A 26034-nucleotide genomic window follows, 5' to 3' on the forward strand; every position below is an offset into this window, starting at 1 on the left:
AAAATTCTCAAAATAACGTCGACGAGATAAGAGAAAAAAAAATTTGAGTTTATGAAACCGACACTCCACGCCCTCATCCCGTCCGACTTTATTTTTTTATAGTTTGCTCCCGGTTAAAAAAATATATATTTGTGCAATGATTTCACTTTTTTTACACTGGGATTTTTTCCGCACATCCCTTCTATCTGGGCTCGCTCGTTTGCCGTCTGAATAAATACGGGCCAAGTTATTCGTTTGTTAATCGAAATTCCTCTTGCTCTGTCGAAGCGCCGAACAAAGCCGCGGTGCAAAAGGGGTTGTGGGGTCGGATCCGGACCCCAAAAAAGCCCTTCGAAATCGGCCGGTTTGTAAACTCTACTCCCGCCCCCATCCACTCCCCCACCTCCCGTGGAAGAAGAGGAAAATTTAATTACATCTAGCAAGTTTTTATTTCGAGTGGGTGGGATTTATTTTTCGGATACAATTTGTCAACAGCGTAATTAGCGTCCGTCGTCGAGTGAGCGTTTTGCTCCGGTGCACTCTCTCTCTCTCTCTCTCCACTTCCGGTGCAAGTTTGCCACTTTTCCCCCGGACATTGTCTTCGGCTTTCGAGCCAAATGCTATTTTATTACGTCGACGGGGAGAGGGTGTGCTCAATTTGAACGACTGTATAAATGTTCATTATAAATTATAACCGTGTGAGGAAAGGAACTGCAAAGCTAACTGGACGCGAGTGAAAAATTGAATTTTCCGGAAGTGGTTGGAAAATATTCAACGCACTTAACAAATCCATATTTATTTACATATGTATTTTTATTTTTATTTTATTGTTACAAATCAATATACACTTGCCATTACAGATTTGCTCCAATGCGACGGGTGTACGTTAACGAAATACAGAATACATAAACAATCAGAAATCAGAAATACAGTAATACATACATATACAATCAGAATATATAGCATATTACAATTAATCAGAAATAATAATCGTACAGACATCTATGGATTATTTTTAGATTTTTTTTTTTGTATACAATTTTTATACATGTAATAAATACGAAATTATAGAGATATCTATAGAAACATCCATAGATTTCAAATTACTGTGTATAATTATTACAAATTATACACAGGCAGATTTTGTGACAACAGGATTAGATCTGATACCAATTTTCAGGAACCGTTTCAGCAATGATCAGATAAAATTGGCAAACTCTGATAGAAAACCCCCAAATCTAACCAGCAGTGGCGAGGACTCAAACCTTTAACCTCAGTGGTGCTAAATATATAAAGCGATTTGCTTAAATTATATTTTTATTCCATTTTAGAGCTTTTTGGAACATTTTTATATAGTTATTGTACATATATTTATATAATAAACCTAATATAAACATTGTAATAACTAATTATAACTAAAACATAGATTATGTAAAAAAACACAACATTTATGTAAATCTTTGACGTTTGGTTAATGCTTAGAAAATTTAATCAATACTATGAATGACCACAACATTTTCTAGGTTAGACTTCAGACTTCAGTTAGATATATGTATTAGTTTCACTCTGAAGAAACTATACACACCGGTGAGATAAGATGTATCTGAAATAGTTTTAGTCACATTTATCGATATAAAATAAATATAGCAATATAAAATAAATATGATTTATTTGAACTATTTAAATTTGGGCCAAGATGTATTTAAATTTTGACAGCCCTAATTTTAAACTATATGACTAAAATGAAGGGATGTTAATAGGAAGAGCAATATCTATATAATTTTATTTCAGGTATAAACACAGATTACCTACACACAATCTGCTTTAGATCGTTGACTTTAGAGAGTATTTAATTGATATTATACATATATTAGATGTATTATGAGCATTTATAATAATTGTAAATAGGTTTTTGAGCTCTTTTTCATATTATTCTGTAAATTAACATTAGAATAATACAATACTATGATTACTAACAAAATTAAATTAAAATTGTAATATAGAAAATGATCATTAGATCAGTAGCTATTAAAATAGATATAAGATGTATTGTGAACATAATTTAGTAATAATAAAAAGCATTTAAAAATCAAAATAAATATAATTTTATAATGATTTCAATCATATAACTGATTTTAAAAAAATAAGATATTGAACCTTTTGGCATTGCTAATTAGACATAAAAAGGCCAACTTGAAAACTCTGCATACAAAATGTAAACAAAAGGGCTCAACTAAAATAAAATATATATTATATTTATGTAAATGACAAAGGTCGTTAAGCTCAAGCCTACCCTGCATGACTGCATCGCATCACATCACGAATGCTTAATTACGAGTATATTGATATACAAACTTTACGAAAGGTATTAGATATTTTAATATCATCCATCATACATACATACGTGTGATATCTAAACACCCGATAATTATATTAAGTATTATTTGGATTACCATTCCATTGAAGTGAACGGATAAGCTTTAGCGTACAGACAACGGAAGCAACTGAGAGATATACTATACCCTTATGACGAATGGTTACCGTCAGCATTCATATGTACATATGTACTATGTATATGTATGTATATACCTGACAAACAGTCCAATGTGAACATCGAACCACTAATCATCAAATTTGAAACTCCATTCAATTCATTGGAAGTTTGCTCCAGCCCGCTGCAAATGCAGACAATGTGACTGTATGGGAATGAATTTTCGGGTTTCCTCGAATATTCGAGAGCAAATAGCCCCCCACCCCTCCCACCCGTTCAGTAACTTTCGCCATTTTCCGATTACCTTATACTTGGGTGGATACTATAATACCTACAACTTTGAATTGTTCCTTACGGTCTCGTGTGCTCCATAAAATTGTATCTACGCCCCATTTCTGACCCTTTAACGCACACATTTACACGCACTCCAATGTTTACCCACTATTTTTTTCACCACTTAGGTAACCCCTTCGCTAAATAAATTGCGATCGTTCCGACAAAATAGAACGGGAGAGCTATTAAAAATAAAAATACAACTGGGCCAACGTTGAACTCCTTCAGGTGGATAGTTAACAAATGCCTGATATTGAGAAAAATTCCTGGGAAATTTTAAATTATTTTAATTATTTCGAACTACGTTTGAATTTATGAAATTCGAAATCATAATCGTACAATCCAAATCTTACCGCGACACAAACTTCAACCTCGCAATACAATGTTTATTTAGTAAATAAACTAACTGAACCCGTTCTCATTCCCGTTCCCGTTCCCATTCTCGTTGCCGTTCCCATTTGTCGGAAAAACGCATGCAGTTCTAGTTTCAGTTCCCGTTCTCGTTCCCGTTCACATTCTCGTTCCCGTTCCCATTCTCGTTCCCGTTCCCGTTCATGTTCCCGTTCCCGTTCTCGTTCCCGTTCACATTCTCGTTCCCGTTCCCATTCTCGTTCCCGTTCCCGTTCTCGTTCCCGTTCTCGTTCCCGTTCCCGTTCTAATTCCCGTTCCCGTTCCCATTCCCATGCCCGTTCCCGTCCCCGTTCTCGTTCTCATTCCCGTTCCAGTTCCCGTTCTCGTTCCCGTTCCCATTTGTCGGAAAAACGCATGCAGTTGTCGTTTCAGTTCCCGTTCTCGTTCCCGTTCCCGTTCTCATTCCCGTTCCCGTTCCCATTCCCGTGCCCGTTCCCGTCCCCGTTCTCGTTCTCATTCCCGTTCCAGTTCCCGTTCTCGTTCTCGTTCCCATTTGTCGGAAAAACGCATGCAGTTCTCGTTTCAGTTCCCGTTCTCGTTCCCGTTCCCATTCCCGTGCCCGTTCCCGTCCCCGTTCTCGTTCTCATTCCCGTTCAAGTTCCCGTTCTCGTTCTCGTTCCCATTTGTCGGAAAAACGCATGCAGTTCTCGTTTCAGTTCCCGTTCTCGTTCCCGTTCACATTCTCGTTCCCGTTCACATTCTCGTTCCCGTTCCCATTCTCGTTCCCGTTCCCGTTCTCATTTCCGTTCCCGTTCCCATTCCCGTGCCCGTTCCCGTCCCCGTTCTCGTTCTCATTCCCGTTCCAGTTCCCGTTCTCGATCCCGTTCCCATTTGTCGGAAAAACGCATGCAGTTCTCGTTTCAGTTCCCGTTCTCGTTCCCGTTCCCATTCTCATTCCCGTTCCCATTTGTCGAAAAAAAACACATTGATCACGACATGAAAACATTTGAAATTATAGCGTTGCAATGACACTCCCGTTTTTCCCGTTTCCACTCCAGTTTTTTCCCATTTTTTTTTCACTGTAATCTTACCGGACATGCATACAACTAATCCTGAAAGTTACATCGTAATCGCTTCAGTGGTTTAGGAGCCTATTCGAGACACACACACAGACATTCATTTATATATATAGTATATATACTATATTATATGTATATATATATATATATATATATATATATATATATATATATATATATATATATATATATATATATATATATATATATATATATATATATATATATATATATATGCAAATTTTACAAGATATAGTGTAAAAAAGAAAAATAATATGCGTTTAAACAATTAAAATCTGACAAAACCAGAAGGTAGCGGAAAGCCAAACATACATAAGGCTGTATACATAAGACGGCTGACCACTAAACATCAAGATGTTAAATATGTTTGCATTTTTAAACGTGTCTTTAACGATTTTTTTTTCACCATCTACATTAAATATCTGTCATTGGCCAAACCGCGTAAAATGGCAAAGTCTCAAAACGATCAGAAGAATGTAGAATATAACATAATATGTTGTCAGACCAATGAGCGAAGTGAATTTAAGAGCCCTGTAAAAAAATATTGCGAGCTACTGCCCTACATCTTGTCAAAATAAAGTCGAGCATTGTCTTGGGAACAGCAAGAAACCGTTTCAAAATATTTATTTTGACCGGAAGCCCATTCCTCGGGACGGGGAGGGAGGGGGGGTGGGTGACACGGGCATTAGTCCTGAAAGCTCCAGAATTTGAAAAGGAAAGCAGGACGCCTCTCGCCCGGCAGTCGGCAATTTTCATATTTTTATTTGGGGTGCCACCTACCACCCCTCCCTCTGTCTCAACCCCACGGCAGCTGCGACCTGAACAACTACTCCCTTCCCATTTGCCCGCCCTCCCTTCCCCACCTTCCTACCCCGGCTGTTCTTCGGCGTACGCCTGAAACAAACCATTTTTCAGCGGCGCCTGACTGACGTCTCTCTCTCCTTCCGGTCTCACACTCGGCATCGCCCTAATTGAACCAGAAAAAACCGTCATTTTTTAAATTTCGCCACGATAAATTCGCACCGCGGCCAATTTTTCAAAGGCCGCGTGAATGAACGTTGACTCGCTATTTTGGAATAGCGACGCCATCCCCTACTATACAGAGTGATCCACGGCACCTATAGAATTGTGAGCCATTGTAGATTGGCCAATATATCTTCTGATGGGCCCTGTCATTAATATGTCTGTCATGATTACAAATATAAAATTCCGTTGAAATAAATATCATATATGAACATACATACATAGATATACATATAATAGGAAGGCTTGACTGGAAGACCCCAATGCGCCTTCATGGACAATTAATTACAAACAATGCAGCATTTTTATTACATAATAGAGATATACATAGTTTTTATGCTAGAAATATGGACAAATTAGTTTTAAGTAGAGTAAGAAAAAAGAAGACAGCTGGGGGTGTTTTTCACAGGGGTGTGATCATGTACAATGCCCTCCCTGAGTGCATCAGGTCTTCTAAGACCATGGATGCATTCTTGCGAGAGACAGTACATATAAGTTGTATTATTATGATGTATTTTTTAAATTATCTAATAGCTAAAATTATAAATAAATAAATAAATCACTGTATTTTGAAAAGCTGAACAACACGAAATCAACAATTAATTAATTAAAATAAAAATAAAAATATACATATAGAGTAATAGTATAGTTTCGTATTGCTATTTACTGATTCAGCTTGATGTTACGTTTAACCTTCCTGACAGTTTCACGAGTGATCCCAAGTGACACAGTTTGACATTTGCCCATTGAAAAGTTTCAATTTGCAAGTCTCGACCACTTGGAGAAAAATTCGGATGTGACCAACCCATCACTTTATTTATGTATTTGAGGAATATAAAAAGGTCACAAAACAAAATTTTATATTGAACCGTACAGATACATTCACACATTCCGGCAGCAATATGAAATACTAATAGCTATGACAGCATTTTCGATACAAATTGAGCGCAAATGTATGGAAACTTGCACACGACAAAAGTTTGACTTCCGGTTATCGGATTTTATTCAATTTATTTTTATTACTTAAAATCACTATCAGTATTATACACAATAAATATCAAGAAGATTTAAATAATTTAAAGGGTCAAAATAAAATAATGAAATATTTTTTTAATAAAAAATACCACTTTCACTTTACGAATTCCGACCAAAACCTTATCAGCTCTAAGTTAGTACATAAATAATACAAATATAAATTTTCAGCTTGATACGTTTAGGGGTGTGGACATAATAGTGGCCACAACATTTTTGACCTTTCTAAGAGGAAAAAATCCCACTTCCGGTTTATTAAATTTTAAATTTAAGATTATCCTGTGGGAAAGTATACACATACATTGTGTGTGGGTGGTTGGGTAAATGTGGATATGAGGGATTACCGAGCTGGACGTCTTCAGACGTACATACAGAGAAGAGTGGGATGAGGAGGAAGAATGAAAAAAAAGATGAAACCGAAGTCCCTAAAATAGCCTATGAAAAGGGATGAATAGCAAAGAGGCATAAAGAAGATGAAGAAGAAGGGGTTGGAGGGTCATGGCCGATGAACCCGTTTTCCGGGATATGAACTGGCAAGATTCTGTCACGCGGTTTGTAATCACCGTGACCATCAAAGTGTGGACGCGGACCACAGTTGGGTACAAATGAATGCCCTACTCGTGAACGCGTTTCAATTCCGTAAAGAAGTTACTGAAGGAATACAAATGCTTGGGAATAGGGAGCGATGATCGTCCTGGGGAAGGAAAAAAGGATTTTTATTCACTTATACAGGGAATTATAGACTTATAGACTCCTTTCCGAAGTCACCCGTTGAAATCAACGGACACAACACTAGTATTATATATTGATATTTTTTTTGTTGTCAAAAACATTTCTACGATAATTTTATCCAAACGCAAATTATCCCACACTCAAATTCCCCCGACCGGATCTGAACCTTCGAAACAACACACACGCACATGTACACATGCATGTACATATGTCAAATGTGATTTTTACCTAGAAAAAAAAGACTATACTTATGCCAATTTTTCCGTTCAATCAGTGCGTCGCTGGCTTATCCCCGATTTGACGTTTCAGAGGGCCGGCTGGGTCCCTCGTCAAACCGAAATCATCGGAGCGTCAAGTGGGAGGGCCGAACCGTGCCCTCCAAGGGCCTCGCACTGTTGACCTTCTTCAAGAATGTGACAATTTTCATATTACACCCTTGCACACACACACACACACACACCGGTGTAAATTGGCCCCAAGAAAGCGCACATCGGCCTGCGGTAAACACACTGACAAACGAACACTAGCACGTGACTGCTTTTGATTGATATTATCTAAGAACGGGTCGATATTCAATATTAGTGAATATACTTTGGTGTATTGTAAATATAATATACGATATATAGAATGGGGTTGAAACAATTAGACGATTAATAACTTGAAAATTAATACCAGCCAGCAGAGTGGCTCGGGGGATGTGTTGTTACTAAGCACCGAGAGACGCCGGGTTCGATCCCGTGAGCTGACCTCGATTGAAAACAATTTATTCTGAGTATAATCTTAAATGCTGCTGGTCAGACTAGGATATTTGTGACCCCAAGTCGATCGTTTCCTATCATAGTTTTCCAATTTATCTGATTTCATTGTTGAAGCGGTTCCTCCATCAAATTGGCAAAAACCATCCTACCCACTATAAAACCACTATTTGAATATAATTTTAAAAAAAAAGTATTATCTATAACATTGATGTCACTAGTGAGACATCTATGTTATAGATAATAAATTCTTCCATATAGTATTTGTATTATGCTTATATGCCTGGTCACAGTGACGCCTTAAAGTATTCTGTAATGTCATTGTGGCAAAAATATGAAAATCAAATAAATAATTTCGAAAGAGACTTTGTATATGTGTAACCTTCGTTATTTGGTTCGTTGACAACACATTAGATTTTTTTTTCGATTCATAGGCACTGATTCGATTCAAAGGATTAGAAGTCCCCGAGGGCGAAGGCGCCAAGGTCGAAGGCTCCTGGAGCGCAGGCACTGGGAGCGTAGGCACCGGAGGCGCAGGCTCCGGGGGCGTAGGCACCGGGGGCGTAGACCCCGGGGGTGAAGGTGCCGGGGACGAAGGCGCCGGGGGCGAAGGCGCCGAGGGCGAAGGCGCCGAGGGCGAAGGTGTCGAGGGCGAAGGCGCCGGGGACAAAGGCGCCGGGGGCGAAGGCGCTGGGGGCGCAGGCGCCGGATTCTGGTATACATATTATTTCGAAAGAGACTAAGTATATATGTTTGTTTGTTCGTGACAGGCAATTTAATAAAAAAAACAAATGCGTATTCAAATAAATTTAAATAAAATAAAACTATTCATATAAATTTAATAAAATGTTTACTATTAGATAAGTCATGTTTAAGCGGTTTATATTATAAATACCGAGCGAAGCCGGGTAAAATCACAAGTATATAAATAAAAATATAATGATAATAAAATATTTTTCAAGAAAGGAATCTCTCCAGGCGGCCATAAATATAGCATAGCTTCTTGAAATTGGGCAAGATCGGTTCTTTCTTAATGGGAAGAACACTTTCTTTGAATTTAAAGTATCCATTCCCATTTTGTATTAATAGATAAATATATATAGAATTTTACGGAGAATTTAATAAATTTCGGTACCGAAAATAGTCCAAATCAACGTTCCGATACTTTTCATTTTATATTTAGAAAGCTCTGATCTCAATTTTCAACGCACAGACGAGTGGAGATTTATTCTGCAGAATTGCGTAATAAAACTTTAATTTCCGTGTCGATCATTTCGGGGAATCAAATTCGAAAACATTCGATACTTCGCCCGCGTTGATTTTGCTCGGTTAAATTAGATGCGAAAATTGCGAGAGTCTCACGTTCGTAATATTTCATAATAAATCAAATGAAAAATAAAATAAAACGCAAGCAACGTTCGACTTTATAATGTACAATTAATTATTTGAACAATGTGTCGATTTTAATTAAAAATCAATTAGAGAAAATTCGAAGGCAAAATACAACATGAAAGATGAAGCCAATTTATGAAACAAAAAAAATTCATCAAATATAAATTTTACAAAATAATTTTTTCTATATTTAAACACAATATATTCTTGTCTTTGAACGGTAATTAATTCAAAGTTTAAACAATAATTCTTTTAAAAAAAATTAAACAATCAGGAGTGTTGACAAAGAGCTCATTTACCTACAGATTATCTACATAAACACAATCTGCTTTAAATCGTCGACTTTAGAGAGTCTTTAATTAATATTATGTATTAGATGTATTATGAGCATTTATAACAACTGTAAAAAGATTTTTGAGCTCTTTTTCCTATTATGCTGTACATTAACATTAGGATAATATAATACTATGATTACTAACAAAATTAAATTAAAATTGTAAAATAGAAAATGATCAGTAGATCAGTAGCTATTAAAATATATATAAGATGTATTGTGAACATAATTTAGTAATAATAAAAAGCATTTAATAATCAAAATCAAATCATTTGCCTATACATACATAGACCGCAAAATCCGTTTACTCATATCAGACACTGATTATTTTAATCCGCATAATACCGACACTGCAATTCGATGCAATTTGCATTCGCATCGTTCCCTATTGCATATATGCATGCAATTCAATATGATAAAACACAAAGCACACACATACATACATATATACATATAATACATATGTACATATGTAACGAGGGTGCAAATGAATTCTTCGATTTCTTGAATATTCCTCATACGTATGTATGTATCGAATTGAACGTGAATAATTTCGCCCGTCTCTTTGTGTTATTATATTTACATATGCGGGTTTGTGGATTTGCCTATAAAAAGCTCGTCGTTTCGTATCTACATACATGTCGTAACATACGCACATAAAGTATGACATAATGACGCTTTTTTGTCCTGTAGCGACTTAGGCGTAATCTGACATTTCAATCATGCTTCGTGGGCAGAATAGAAAAACATGGCGTCTCTACTGAAGCGTTCTAAATCTTTTCGTATGTTTCTATAACAGTTATATTGTTATTTTTAATATTTTTTCTTGTATTTCAAATGCATAATGGTTTTCTAACAAAATAAATAAATATATCGATAGATTAAATTCAACAAATAAATCTAATTTTGATAGAAAATGTACACGTATGTTTATGTTTTATTTTTTTAATTATTCTAAATTATTGTTTTTTATTTATTTTATTACATTTTATACCAGGAAGGCCTTACAGGTAAACCCCAATGCGCCTTCCTGGCCAATTGCAAACAATACAGCATTTTTATTATACAAGTCGCTGAACTACGAGACACTGAAAACTCGCAAATTAACGAGACATATATGAATTGTACATAGATTTTATTGTACATTAATCATACCCGAATATTGGTGACATAGTTGGTAGCAAGGTTTTTAGCAAGGTTGGTAGCAATTTAATCGGGAACCGTTTCAACAATAAAATCAGAGAAATTGGCAAACTCTGATAGGAAATGATCGACCTGCAATCACAAATATCCAGGTCTGACCACCAGCACTACAGATATAATCAGAAAAATTCTTTTTTATCGAGGTCAGCTCATGGGATCGAACCCGGCGCCTTTCGGTGTTAGGCAGAAGCTTAACGACCGAGCTATGCTGCTGGCTAAATGCTTAATGTGCAGTACTTCAGTAAAAAAATATAAATATACGTACATAAGTACATCATCATCATCATCTACAGCCATTCACCATCCACTGCTGGATGAAAGCCTCTCCAACCCGCTTCCACTCGTATCTGTTTTGCGCAACTCTCATCCATCTCACCCCAAACATTTTCTGAATTTTGGATCCATCTTCCCTGCGGTCTTCCTTTTACCCTTTTGCATTATCTCCGGTACCATTCTAACACTTCTTTTGACCACCTTTCGTCCATTAATCTAAATACATATAAATTGAATGTATTTAGAAAACTGGATGAAAGCCTCTACAACACGCTTCCTTTCATCACAGTTTTATGCAACTTTCATCCAAGTCGCCCTACACATTTTTCTAACTTTGTCTACCCATCTTCCTTACAGTCTTCCTGTCAACCTTTTACATTCTCCCGGGTACCATTCTAGGACTTATTTTGTTCACCTTTCGTCCATTCTTCTAGCTACATGACCCATCCATTTACATTTCAATTTTATCGCTCTTTCCACTATATTCACTACCCTTGACATACATACATACTTCTCACCCACATATTCCGTTTCCTATATATCCTCGTTCCATATTTTGGATAGCGTTAAAGTGCGTATCACAACATAAAGTCCAATGATATAAGACCCAACGACAAAGGTACCATGAAAGAAGATCCACCCGATAGAATGTCCACCTGATAAGTGATCCAGACGATAAAAAACCCAGATCAATTTGACTCGATATTCGATTTAAATATGTAGCGTTTTATCAACCATTATTACTTTTTATTTTATATTTTGTTTTCGGACTTTTTGTAGCTGGAACTTTAACCGATCATCTGGGTTTTTTATCGTTTGGATCACTTATCAGGTGGACATTCTATCGGATGGATCTTAGTAATGAAATTAAAGTAATGTTTTTTTTATATATCTCGATGATGTATTATATTTTATATCGCCATTTTTAAAAGACTTAAATGTATCCATATTTATATTTTTTGGCACATATCGATCACCTACATATACAGTTTCAATTAATGCGGTGCATCCGCTCTAAAATCGCCAGACAAATTGAACGACAGATTAACGGACGGCTGCTTTAAATGCAATTCTCGTCTTCTCGAATGATAGATTGCACATCAGATGACGGGTAACCTTTCGATGTGCACAGATGCAATTATTAAAATGGTAATTATTAAAATTCAGTTGGATCTTTCAGGCGAGTTTAATAAGGAAAGATTCGATAAGTTCCGAATCTTGCCTTATTAAACTCGCCAGAAAAATCCAACTCAATTTTAATAATTGCATCTGTGCACATCGAAAGGTTACTCAAAATCTGATGTGCAATATATCATTCGAGAAAACGAGAATTACGTTTAAAGCTGCCGTTCTGTTAATCTGGCGATTTTAGAGCGGATGCACCAAACCCATATGTTTATCTTTTCAAGATCCAAAAAAGGTTATTTCCATAAGATTTCGCCAATTCTGAAAGCAAAAGAACATGGAAAGATATTCTTTCTATTAAGAAGTTGCATTAACGCTGGTATGTTTATTTCAATTAGAGCCAAATTAAACATCTTTTACAATTAGAAAAAAATTACATCAAGGCACTTATTTAAAAGCTTGAAAATCAAAATGTATTTAACAATAGTAGCAATAAATCAATATGTGTTTTAAAGGCACAATTTAGTTATTAAGACACTGTTTTCATTAAATGTTATAATATATAGTAAAAAAAAAACACAAAAAAAATTTAGTCTGATTCAAAGACAGTTACGTACATATACGAAAGTTCAATTGAATAAACTTCAATATTAAACAATATTAAAAATCTAACGAACGAAACAAATTCAAATCGTTTATTAGGAATATTTAAATAATTTATTTAATTCGTAAAAAGACAAGCTTAAGTTAATTGTTTAAACATTACAATATAATTTAAAACCATGCTTCAGAAACTACGTAAAGCTTTTCCGTCAACGTAGTACATATTTCGTGATATAAAGTAAATACGATTTAATTAACAATCTCACGTGATACATTTTGTATGATGCTTGAGATTCTTCTTATGTACGAATTTCGCAAATGTGCCTTTGAATTATTCGTGCTTTCGCGAAAAAACACTTGTTAACAACCACAGCCTCGCCCAAAGTTCAAAGAGAGGCGCCACTCCAACTCGCACGACTTAAAAACACACGGAATTAATGAACACACAGATGAAGGAATGAATGCGAATACTTCTGACAGGACGAATGAGATGAGGACGAAGAGGAAGAAGGGTGCTGTTTTATTTTTTTCTTTATTTCCACCCCATTTTCATTATTTTCGTTTTCCGCGCACGGGCGAGAAATGGCACCGACCACTCGCGTTTGAAGTGATCACTTCAATGGGAATGCTTAATGAAAACGTCTCCTTTTTCCGCAACCGGATGTAGTTTTCCCCGTCGCTTATCTCGCCCTGCCATCTTCCGGTTTAATTTCGAAACGGGATTGGTCCGTTCATATCTGAACGACATCTGTTTAACGCCGTTGCAATTATGTATTCTGAAGAGTTTTCATTTCGAATCCGTAGATGGCGGGGGTGACTTTTCGCCGAAAAATCTCATACCATCTACACTCGAAACGTGAAAAGGAAAATATGCGGAAAATTCCATGTGCAAACATCTTGGAGTGCAACCAAAAAGTGAGCAGTCACACTTTTGTGAAAACCATTTCACAGCATTAAGTCTCATTTGTTTTTTATAAACTACGCATTTTATGATCGATTACAATATTTCGTACTTTTAATAATAGTATTTATTAAACTTACCAGATTCAATACTTATAATTAATTTATCATTGAATTTTTAATGTTAGCAGATAGGGTTGCAATATTTCTGGCAAATTTACAAATATGAGTTTACTTGATAATTATTTATGGTTAGTAAATATACTTATGGTCAATTATTATAAAAAATTATTTCTAACGATGTATTTATAAGTACAAAGATGGTCAGCAAATAATATAATCGGTTATTAAATATGAAAGTTATCAACTAAACTAATTAATGAATTGATCAAATTCTTGTATATGTATGTATATAGTATTTATTTATTTATTTACCATAACAAAACTGATAGACCCAAAGGTTTTGACTTAAATGAAAAAGGGTTTGATATAAATGAAAAAAAAAATAATAAAATAAATAAAACATTCAATATAACAATAATACAAAGAAACAAAAAATATACATATACCAGTTAAATGCTAACTAAAAAAACGAAAATATAGAAAGAAGTGAAGATAAGGGGGAAGAATAATTATAAAAACCCTTTAAAAGTTTAAGAAAGACATAGTCATCTACATACATCTACAAGAAAGTATATAGTCATATACTGTTTAATACAAAACTTAATGACCAATTGCATTAGTAAGGGAACACAAATTTAATCTACTTTATTCCGTTTTTTTTTCAAACAAGTTGAACAATATTATGTTTTAATTTTAAAATTGATTAAATTCAAATTGAAATAGCTCAGTAATATACTTTCATACATACATAATTATATATATACAAAATACATGAACTTTCACACTGAACATAATTTTTCAAATTAATTTCATTCCAAACTATTTTTAATCGATCAATATATTTAATTATAATAAAGAAATTTTTGACCAACAAATTTATAAACAACGAATGTTGAAAAATGTAAAATATTTTTTTTGTTACACCTTTTATTATGATATATTATTAATTAAAAATCGAAGTCTGCTAATTTTCATCAAAGAACAATTTTATTTCATCCGCAAACATTTACACAACAAAATTTCGAAAAATATGTACGTACATATGTACATATATTGTAAAAAAATATTATTCTGATATTTTTATTAAAAAGAAAATCGCAACATTTGCTTCATCCTATTAAAAAACATGAAAATAATATATATAGAAAGCTTTTTATGCGTAAAAAAATATGAAACTTATCGCCGAAAAAATTCCGGAAATTCGATTAACTCGAAGTAGCACTCTTGTATCTGTTTACTTTGCTTTGTTAAATTATTAAAAATCGTATCCTCCTGAATCTCTCAAATATAATATAAAGAAGATATGTAAAATACACACTTTTTCCAATTAAGTAGAATAAAAAATGTATTTATTTTAACACAGAGCTTTCGCGAAAAGCATATTATATATGTATGTACATATGTTTATTTATGAAAATCAATCGGCAAAACCTCTTGGGATTCCATGTTAATATACCTAATAGATATGTACATACATCCTTGATATATCATCGGCATTTACATTAACGACATTGTCCTGAAAACCCACATAGATAAAATCAATGCATATGCGATGCAATTTATGCAAATGCACGACCCCGTCCTCTAGACGCGCTTTCCGAAAATCGAACTGCCATTTAGATATTTGTCGCAGATAACAACATCAATTAAACTTGAAATCGAAGGAAAATCAAAGCGAGAACATTCCCTGCGTAGTATTGTGCGTCACTTTGACTAAAAGCCTCCATGACAGCTTACAATTAGCTAGTTGGCTTCGGGGAATTCGTTATCCGTTACGATCTATTGAATTTTCCGTATATTGTTACGCGTTTATCTCTCTACTTGATTTTGCTCTGTTTCTTTTATTTAAAACATACTTACACTATACATTTGATATTATCTATATATATAAACTTGAATTTCTGTGTGTGTGTCTCGAATAGACTCCTAAACGACTGAACCGATTACGATGGAACTTTCAGGATTTGTTGTATGCATGTCCGTGAAGATTGCTGTGAAAAAAACCTCTTAATAATAATATTCGTAATTACGATTTTACTGACGCGAACGTAAAGCTATCCTCCCACCTTCAACGCATCACGCTGCGAGTGTGACAATAATCGCGCCACGCCTACCTCGCACTCGAATTTACTGACCATTCAGGGCTGTACCACAAACACACAGCGGGTAGCCCACGTCAACTATATCTATACCAGTGGTTCTCAGGCGAAATTTTACCGTGGCCGCACAGGTGATAATAGTGGTCCCATGGAAATGTCTAGTGGCCGCACCAAATGTAATCAAATAAATTAAAGTTACAAAAAAAGTGGATGAATTTATTCATAAAATAAAAGAAATTTTAACATTTTAGTATCAATTCATTTAATAATAATGCAAATGGAAATTGCTCAATACTCCTTTCTTCCAATGCAAGCCGCATTGCTGCTTCTAAGTTTGCGTCTATCAGGTCGTTTCTAAATTTGTTTTTAATAAAGTGCATTACACTGAATGATCTTTGCAATTGTTGCCAAATCTTTATATTGGTCTGTTTCATTGTCAACGTATATTTCCGACCGGTTGGTTTGGTTATTAAGTATTTGATCATGACCAATTTCTAATAATGAATATTTTACGTTAGCCCAGTTAATTAATCTCAATACTGAAAATGATTTTAATCTATTATAGTACTATGAATTTTTCATTTGTCTTCATAATAAAAGGGAAAGATACAAAAGAAACGGTTTTAAAAATATTTATTTCTTCGAACCTTTCATCTAGTTCCAGATTCAGAGATTTAAGACACTCTATTATTTTAAGTTTTAATTTTAATTTTGAAGTTGTTCTGTCATTTCTGTCATCTTATCTATGAAATCACTAACAGAAGATAAAATAGAAAAATTGTCATTTTCAACTTCTGTCACAAGGCTTTTCGCTATAATTTTAGTTTTTCAATGATGAGCATGGTTTCTATAATATTATTGTTAAGTTACTTTTTTGTGGTTTTCATAATATATTTAATTTTTTTTAAATATTAGTATTGTTTACTATTAAGTCGCTGGTGGCCGCAGTAAAATCCACTAGTGGCCGCACTTGAGAACCACTGATCTATACCTATTCTAAGCCCGCTTTAAAGGTCAAGGAATTTAACCCTTAAAGCCCTCAACATGAGGCCACCCCCCCCCCCCCAACGAATACGTCAACTATATCTATACCTATATTTAAAATTGAATGTCTGTGGAACGGGAACGGGAATCGCACGCGTTAGTGTGGTATTGCAACGCATGCCGGGTTTAAAATTAGTTAGTTACAAAATTATGTACAAAAAACAGTTATAAAATCAAAAATTATACATGTACATTTCAATGGCGTGCCGTCATTGGACTAGTGGGGACTAGGCTAGTCCCCTAAAATTATATACATATGTATGTATGTAAACACGGATGTGATGTGGGTATGTGCCGGACCGTGGACACACAGCCAATCAGAGTCGAGTGGTTGAGGAGACGCGGGGAAACATAGTAACGGGGAAGTGGGGGAATGTGGAGCGTCATATGACGTCAGGCCAAGCGACGGGTGACACATACACACATCCACGAAGACACACACACACATATTTCGAACGGGTTGGATTGGTGAGCGTGTAATGCCCGCACTCAACTTTTTACGATTAACAAAACATATTTTATATAACATATAACTATATTAATATTTATATATTTATATAACCATAGAATTAGAATGCATAGAATCGCTCTCAGCCTCCAAAAATGTTGCTCCAAAAACTCTGCGCGGCAGAGTTTGTTCATTGTTTGCTCATTGTTTGCTCATTGTTTGCTAAACTTCGTCTCTCTCTCTCCCTTGTCTCTCTTCTGACTTTCCGTCTCTTTCTTCGATGGATCGCTTTTAGACGATACTTTTGTTAACAATGACCATTCTATGCATTCTACTACTATGTATATAACATATAACTTTATTTAAATTCGTCTATCAATTAAAATTGAAATCAACGGGCACAACACTAGTAATATATGTATATATAAAATCGAACTATGTATATGGGTATATCGATGACACGCGGGGTAGCGGGGTAGCGGGGAAGTGGGATAGCGGAGAACTGGGGTAGTGGGAAAGTGGGGAAACGGGGTAGCGGGGAAATGGGAAGCGGGGTAGCGGGGAAATGGGAAGCGGGGTAGTGGGGAAGCGAGGTAGCGGGGATGTGGGGTAGCGGGGAAGCGGGGTAATAGGGAAGTGGGGACCTGAGCGTCTCACATGTGCTCCTGATATTGAGCACCTGGAACGAGTGACGTCAGCGTCAGATTCGCCTAAGCATGCGCTGGAACGTACACATATACACAAATCCACGAAGACACACATTCAATCATGATTTCGAACTGGTGAACGGATTGGATCAGCGAGCGTGTAATTCGCGCACTCAACTTTTTACTAACCTCTTCTTAGTTCATAATCGATTTTGTCGTCTAACGAAGTTTGGGTTATTATCAGATCGTTTTCAAACTTTGCCATCTTGCTCGGTTTGGTCATCAATATAGTTACGATTAATACGTGCAGTGTCTATAAATTACCATACATATATCACATATACATAACTTTATTTAAATTCACGTATCAATTCCTTTCCGAAGCCACCCCTTGAAATCAACTGGCTTTAATACTATTCTTTTAATACTAGTCTCTTATAGGTATATTGTTCACTCGGATTAGCAAAGTTCAGAAACCGGAATCGACCCTATCTGAGGTAGTTGATTGTTATGATATGGTCCGCCGCGTAGTTCGCTTGCACGGACTCGCCTTCGTAATACTGGCGATTTGTTACGTACGAGCGTCCAAGACAAAATATTTCTTAATTTATTCGTCTCTTCAAGCATTTATGAATTTTTCACTAAGAATATCCTGATGTGTTTCTATCAAACATCATTCTGATTTTTTTTTTTAAATAACACATTTTGATACAGAACTTCTTGAGTACAAATATGGCAAGGGACTCGGCTCACAAAATGATTCCCTCAGAACAAATCAATGCGGAGCGCGCAGAAACAAATAACGATGCCTTTAAATGTTGCATTGTTGATCAATTGTTGACAAATCATTCAGAATATTAAGTTTTGAATACAAACAATATGTTATTAAGAAATGTAGGCTATCTAGAATATTTCTGTTAGCACAAAAATGATAAATTGTACTCATCACTTCAAGACGGGATTATTATAATTCAAAAAAATGTTTTTAAAATAATATATTTTTTGTCCATACCTTGGTCTCCTTTTTAAACGTACGCAACAGATGCATACATATTTATAAGAATTAAATTTGGAAAAATGCGAAAAAGTATTCAAAATATTACGACGTAGTATTCAAAATATTATATCAATAAAATGAACAGTCAGTTATTAAATTGAACCAATTTAATACATTTAAAATTGAATGTCAGTGTATCAAATAACATAGCGATTGAAGCCATATTTCTTTTTGATTAAATTAATTTGATTTTATTATTGCATCGTATCATATTTGTATTTAATTTTAGAAATTATCATTAAATGTATTTCATATACAAAAAATATATACTGATTTACTCTTATTTACTTTATTACAATATCAGTTTCGTAGAACACGAATGAAAGCAATACATCATCGTTTGATTAATGTCTTCATAATTGCTTTTATTATATATTATAATGATATAATACATATGTATATAAATAGAATCAAGGTTTCCAAAATTTTTATCTTTGTATATATCTATTTACGAAGTATCGATAGATGGAGTTTTGTCAGATATTTCCAAAAGATTCGGCATATAATATGATATATGAAGTGTGAAATGCGATTTCGATGCGTGAATTTCTAAATCGACGTGCTAAATTTACAAGGATTATAAGTTTTTCAGATATTTATATATTCTAATACGAAGGTTTTCGTTGTAAAAGTTCCAAAAGTTTCGTAAATTCGCAATGGCGTGAGTATATTTATGTACTCCTTAAATCCGAAACACTCTTTATAGATTCAGATCGAGTTCGTGTATGTTATCAAGTATCAACCGTCTTATATATCACTAGGCAGTATACATATCATATATCTAAAATTAACTTTATAATATTTAAATTTTATAATTATGACTAGAATGATCTAATGCAGTACGCAAGAAAATATAAAGATGTGTATATACTTCTTAGAAATTGTAAGTTTATTAAATTGGACTGCTAAAGGAGTCGAAAAAAGTTAATTTCGATTTTTAAATGCTTTTTATTATTACGAAATTATGTTCACAATATATCTTATATCTATTTTAATAGGTATTGATCAATTTCTATTTTACAATTTTAATTTAATTTTGTTAGTAATCATAGTATTATATTATTCTAATGTTAATGTACAGCATAATAGGAAAAAGAGCTCAAAAACCTATTTACAATTCTTATAAATGCTCATAATACATCTAATACATAATAGTAATTAAAGACTCTCTAAAGTCAATGACCTAAATCAGATTGTGTTTAGGTAATCTGTGTGTTATACCTGAAGGGTATAGACATTTTGTTGTAATCACCGAGACTCTTCACAAGTGTGTTAGTATGGTTATTAGTGATTCTGTCATAAAATCTACTGGTTAGTTTGTTTTAGTAATGTCTGTAACAAACGGAATATTATGTATAGTATAGACTCTTCACAAGTGTGTTAGTATGGTTATTAGTAGACACCGGATAGTCACGGTGCTTTTTCTAGGAATCGGGGCGATTTAGTTCTATTTACAAAGCTAGAGTCCAAAAAAAAAACGTTCGGCGAACCTTTAACAATGCAATACACAGCACCCTCTGGGTCCGTTTTTTTCAAGACGGCACCTTGGTTATCCGGCCTTTAGTTATTAGTGATTCTGGCATAGATCCAACTGGTTGGTTTGTTAGTAATGTCTGTAATAAACGGAATATTATATATAGGATGCCGTTTTTTCAAGTTAGTATATGGGTGTATTATAAATTATTTTTTGGGATTTATTTTGTATTATTTGGAGCTTGGAAAGGCTATTTTTCAATGCGGTATTCCATACAGGTGAAGCATTGGTAAATAATGTTATTATGAGCGCGTGATATAATTTTATTTTATTTTGATTTGATAAAGAACTATGGCGATTAAATATTGGGTATATTGAAGATATACCCCGCATCGCCTTGCATTTCGCTGTCTCAATGAGAGGTGCCCATCTCATTCTTTTATTGAACGTTACTCCTAAATATTTTATTACTTTCTCCAGAGAGGATTTTCAAATCTGAACTTGGCTTATGCTTTCTAACACTAAAGAATATGGCGTCCGTTTTGGTTTGATCAATTTGAATTTTCCACTTAGTGAAGTGTTCCGTCATTGTTTTAATTGCAAATTCAAGATTTTTCCGAATAGTGTCCGGTTTTTTGCTACTTGTGAAACAAGCGGTATCATCTGCATATAGGGCTATGTGACAGTTTTTTGGAATAGGTATGTCATTTATATATATGGAGAACAAGAGTGGGCCAAGCAAGCTCCCCTGCGGAACGCCAGCTGCGATTATTTTCGGAGACGATAATTCATTATTGTCTAATTGTCTGCTTGCTGCTGCATCTTTTCATTTGCATTCTTCACCGTATATTCGATGGATGGATCCACTTCACTGACCTCCTAAAACAGACATTAAATTGATTAATGAATTAATTATTATTATTTATATATTTGTGAATATATTTTTTTTTACTTTTTTTCAATAATATTGTTTTTATTATCTACTAGTTGTTCTACCCGGCTTCGCTCAGTATTTGTAATATATGTAAATAGCTTCAACATGGCGAATCTAAAAGTAAATATTCATTTGTTTTTTAATTCAATTTATTTGAATCGAAAAAAATATAATATTGAACCAATTGAATTGTCGTCACAGAAACTTTGTTTTGTTTTCGAAGCTCCCAACCAAAGATACTTACATATATACAAAGTCTCTTTCGAAATTATATATTATACTAGCTGAACCCAGCATGCGTTGCAATGCCAGAAGTACGCATGCAATTCTCGTTCCCATTCCCGTTCTCATTCCCGTTCCCGTTCCCGTTCCCATTTATCGGAAAAACGCAGGCAGCGAACACATTTGAAATTATTCAATTATTTGTTTATTTTACCCTAACAACGCATGTCGCGACGCGAAAACATTTGAATTTATGGCGTTGCAATGCCACTCATTCCCGTTTTTACAAACCTATTTTATTTTATTTTATTTTATTTTATTTTATTTTAAAAAATCAATACCACAGAGACTTGACAGGTTGCCCCAAAGCGTCAATGTGATTTTAATACAAATAATAAAAATCATAAAAATTACAAAAAAAACATCATAAAAAAAAATAATAAAAATCATAAATAAAAAAAAAAAAAACATAAGAAAATAATAAAAATCATAAATAAACAAAAACATCATAAAAAAATAATAAAAATCAAGTAAAAAATATGTACACAAAATAAAAACAAATGTTTTATGTTTCAGTTACGATTACAATTCTGATTCCCGTTTCCGTTCCTGTTTTTGGCCGATTTTTTTTCACAGTAAGCTTCTCGGACATGCATACAATAAACCCTGAAAGTTCCATCGTTCCATCGTACAATAACGCATACAATTCCCGTTCTCGTTCCCGATTCTCGATGCGTTTCGATACGTGAATGTTTCAGTTTCAAATTAATACCTAATAATCAAATTAAATTATAGTAAAGTATAGGAACGCATACGTGAAAGACAGACAAACATTGATTTATATACGGTTCAGTGATTACTAGTCAAATTTGAACCGGTCACAGGACAAACGGTCGCTCTAGATCGGTCAAACGTGATCACCCGTCACACTAAAACTGGTCACGAGAAAACTGGCCACACCCTAAAACTGGTCACACCCTAAAATCGGTCAATCACGTGTGACCGATCTAGAGCGACCGGTTGTTCTGTGACTGGTTCACATATGACTAGTATTCCGTTTACCTTTATATACATATGTAGGATTGTTATGAGTGGTACGTTATGTCAAGTTGGTATCAGTGGTACGTAATGTATTTTTACGGTTCAGTGGTTTAGGAGCCTATTCGAGACAGACAGACAGACAAACATTGATTTTTATATTATATATGTATATAATATTTGGGTCTACGTGACGAGACAGAATGTTAAACGACAGAAAGCGCAAATATCGGAAGGCAAAGATCAAAAATCGAAAGATCTTAAGTCGAAAGATCAATATTCCCGTATTCTGCGCGCGCGGGGAGGAAAAGCCTGTTCCTTTTGTTATGTCTTTCTAATACGGGAGGAAAAGCCTGTTCCTCTTGTTCCTGTTGTATCCTGATCGCGCAAATTAAGTGAGTATGTACCGTTTACCATGCACCATTTTTTTTTTTGATCTTTCGACTTAAGATCTTTCGATTTTCGATCTTTGCCTTCCGATATTTGCGTTTTCTGTCGTTTAACATTCTTTCTCGTCACGGAGACCGATAAGATTTATATGGGCGTTGGGGATTGCAATATTCTCCCTATCGTCTGTAATAAAAAGTTATTATTATTATTATTAGTATTAGTATTATTATTATTATTACTAGGGTTGCCTACCCCTACTATAGTATAGCACAAACTCCAACAGCACGCAGCCTGAACTACGTACATTGCAAATCGTACTACATCAGTCACCAAAGAGCTTAAGCCACTACAGCTGACGTCATCGCACCACCGAAAACTCGCATCCCTAGAACCTATAAATAGCAGCTCGTCGAATTTTCCCCAGGTGAAAATTTTGACTCGACCTCGCCCCTGCCCAATTCTAATTACACAGCATCATCGGATACATGTCCACGATGTTATTTACCATAGAACACGTGGGCGTCCTTCTCTTCAGGGGGGCCCAGCCCCATTGACGCAAATCCGAGCTGCTCTCGTCGAATTTTTCCCAATCATTAGTAGAGCGGTTCGGGTCGGCGCCGCGGCGTTGCCATCGCCCCCATGGCGCCTGCGCCCCCCGAAGTCCCCCTCCTATCGCCCCCATCCTCCCTCCTCTCCCCCATATCGCTCGACTTTGATCCATAAAGCGGATCGGTTGCCAGTGGACGTGGTAGCGTCGTTAGACCGCGACGCGCTTTTTCAAACGCCAGCCGAGTACGCCAAATGTGATCCTCCAAAACAAGTCATCTTCCTAAAGCCGCAGCTCGATGTGAGTAGTGAATGATCTTATTATGCTTATGTAAACGTCCTGTATGTGTGTGTTTTCATATGTATGTAGGTTTGTGGCTGTGCGCGCGTCTCAGTCTCCCCATTGAACACGTTGACATTGTACATTCTGTAGTAGAGGTTTTGTTGTGGTGGGGATGTGTCTACATATGTATGTAATGTTTGATCTGTTTCAGAAGATGAATTTTTGTGTATGTGTGTGTAGGAATCTTTTTCTGTTGTCTTTTCATTTGATACGTTGCACATTTTTTAATCTCGCGTGACCGATTAAGAAGATTGTCCGACTCGTCTCTATGATTATTTATTGCATGGAAAAATCTTCCGTGTGAAAATCTTCTACAATATGCGTGTTGTGTCGTATGCGAATTTTCCAGTATGTAAATTGACGTATTGTTTATTTTATACTCAGACGGTTACTAGTCAACATGAGTTCGTTTCTATTATATTTATAAACTATTTAAACCGATTAGCAATTGGAATATTTTAGACTAAAATAGTTAGATGTGTTCGTATCAAATAAAATTACACATTTACTAACGTAAACTGATTAAATTAGCTAGATTAGAAAGCAATATTAAATATTGAATGGAGTGTCACTATTTTTACAGCAAAATAATTCATAGGTAATTTTTATTAGTTATTTTTAGACATTTATTTTTGTGACAGGCATATCGATTCATTTTTATTTGAGTTTCATCGTTTTACATAAAAAAATAATTCACATTAGGTAGTTACACGGAAGTCTTAAAATACTTAAACAGTTATGATACATTATACATATATCTTATAACTTGTATAGATAACGATCCTTTACATTTATTTATGTAAGAGAGCAATCACAATTAAACAGCGCATTGCATTATATAAACACGTTTTTAATACTTACGACTTAAATATTTTTAATTTCATTTATAAAATGCATACTTTGGTATTATAAAAATTTACACCTATTGAAATTTGTTTAAAAAATAAAAATATTTAATATTTATAGATCTTCATAAATATCATATGACAACTGAAATTGTTTCGTTTCATATTTTATGGTTTCATTCTTAACTTTTCCATGAAAATATTAGCCTTAAATGTCACGTTGATATGTATCCAGCTGTCACCTGTCAAGCGGTGGAAAACTTTACATTTCAGTAAAAGCCATCAAAGTTTTTAATATTTTCCATTTCTGCGTAATAAATTCGAATCTCATTCTCAAGTATTCTTCGCATTCAACAGAAAGAAAATCAATAGCGATATGCTATTTATTGTGCTTGTTTGTTTGCATACACTTTCATTCTGACTCTCTCGCCATACGCCGTAAACAAACCCTTCATTAAGACTTAGTTTGAGGGTCAATAACAATAATCGGTCAACTTGGTCACGGACAAGGATCGCTTACTCCATTGTTTTCTTCACAAAGCATCTTATATGTATATATACATATACATGTACACAGAAAATTAATCCCAATTCCAAAACGGTTCGCCTTTCATTATATTCGACGAAATTCAAATTTGCGCCACAATTACTATACGCCAATTAATTTCGAAGATGACTATCGTATTATAACGATGAAAATGCTATTTTATCTGAAAGCTTGATTTTAAGCAATTACGGAACAAAGCAGCGCTCATATCATTATCACTATCATGGTTTCATTTACAAACAATGAGCCCATATCAATGCCATCATTGAACGTTGGTTATAATTTATTTTTATTTTATACAGGTATACATGTATTTTTATTAATACGACCGACACCTATTGTCAATATTTTACATGTGTATTTATTCAAGGCCAATTACAAACATCGATCATCATAGAGACATGTATGGACAAATTTTTGCAGCATTTTTATCCACATAACAAAATATCAAAAGATGTAAGCTTATACTTTGCGAGAAACATGACAGAATTGCGAATTTGTTTCCAATGTTTCAGTTTCCAATGAAATCAGATAAATTGGCAAATTTTGAAAGGAAACGATCAGCCTTGATCAAACGATCAACATATCCAAGGTCTGGCCAGCAACGAATCCAAGGATAGAACAGATGATCACCCAATCGAAAGCATTAAA

The 26034-nt window shown here is 34.7% G+C and overlaps 1 protein-coding gene across 4 annotated transcripts in view; it reads left to right on the forward strand.

Annotated features, from left to right (window-relative positions):
• The first annotated feature begins 23816 nt into the window (after nt 1-23816).
• The window catches only part of LOC143915767 (synaptotagmin 1-like), a 55211-nt gene continuing 52993 nt past the window's right edge, over nt 23817-26034 (forward strand). For 3 of the 4 annotated variants that reach the window (XM_077436574.1, XM_077436570.1, XM_077436572.1), the window contains exon 1: nt 23817-23949. The gene's annotated coding sequence lies outside the window, so the exon portion shown is untranslated. The remainder of the gene's footprint in view (nt 23950-26034) is intronic. The other variant, XM_077436575.1, reaches the window with a different exon arrangement.

Source organism: Arctopsyche grandis, chromosome 8 (assembly GCF_051622035.1).
Source record: "Arctopsyche grandis isolate Sample6627 chromosome 8, ASM5162203v2, whole genome shotgun sequence".
NCBI lineage: Eukaryota > Metazoa > Arthropoda > Insecta > Trichoptera > Hydropsychidae > Arctopsyche > Arctopsyche grandis.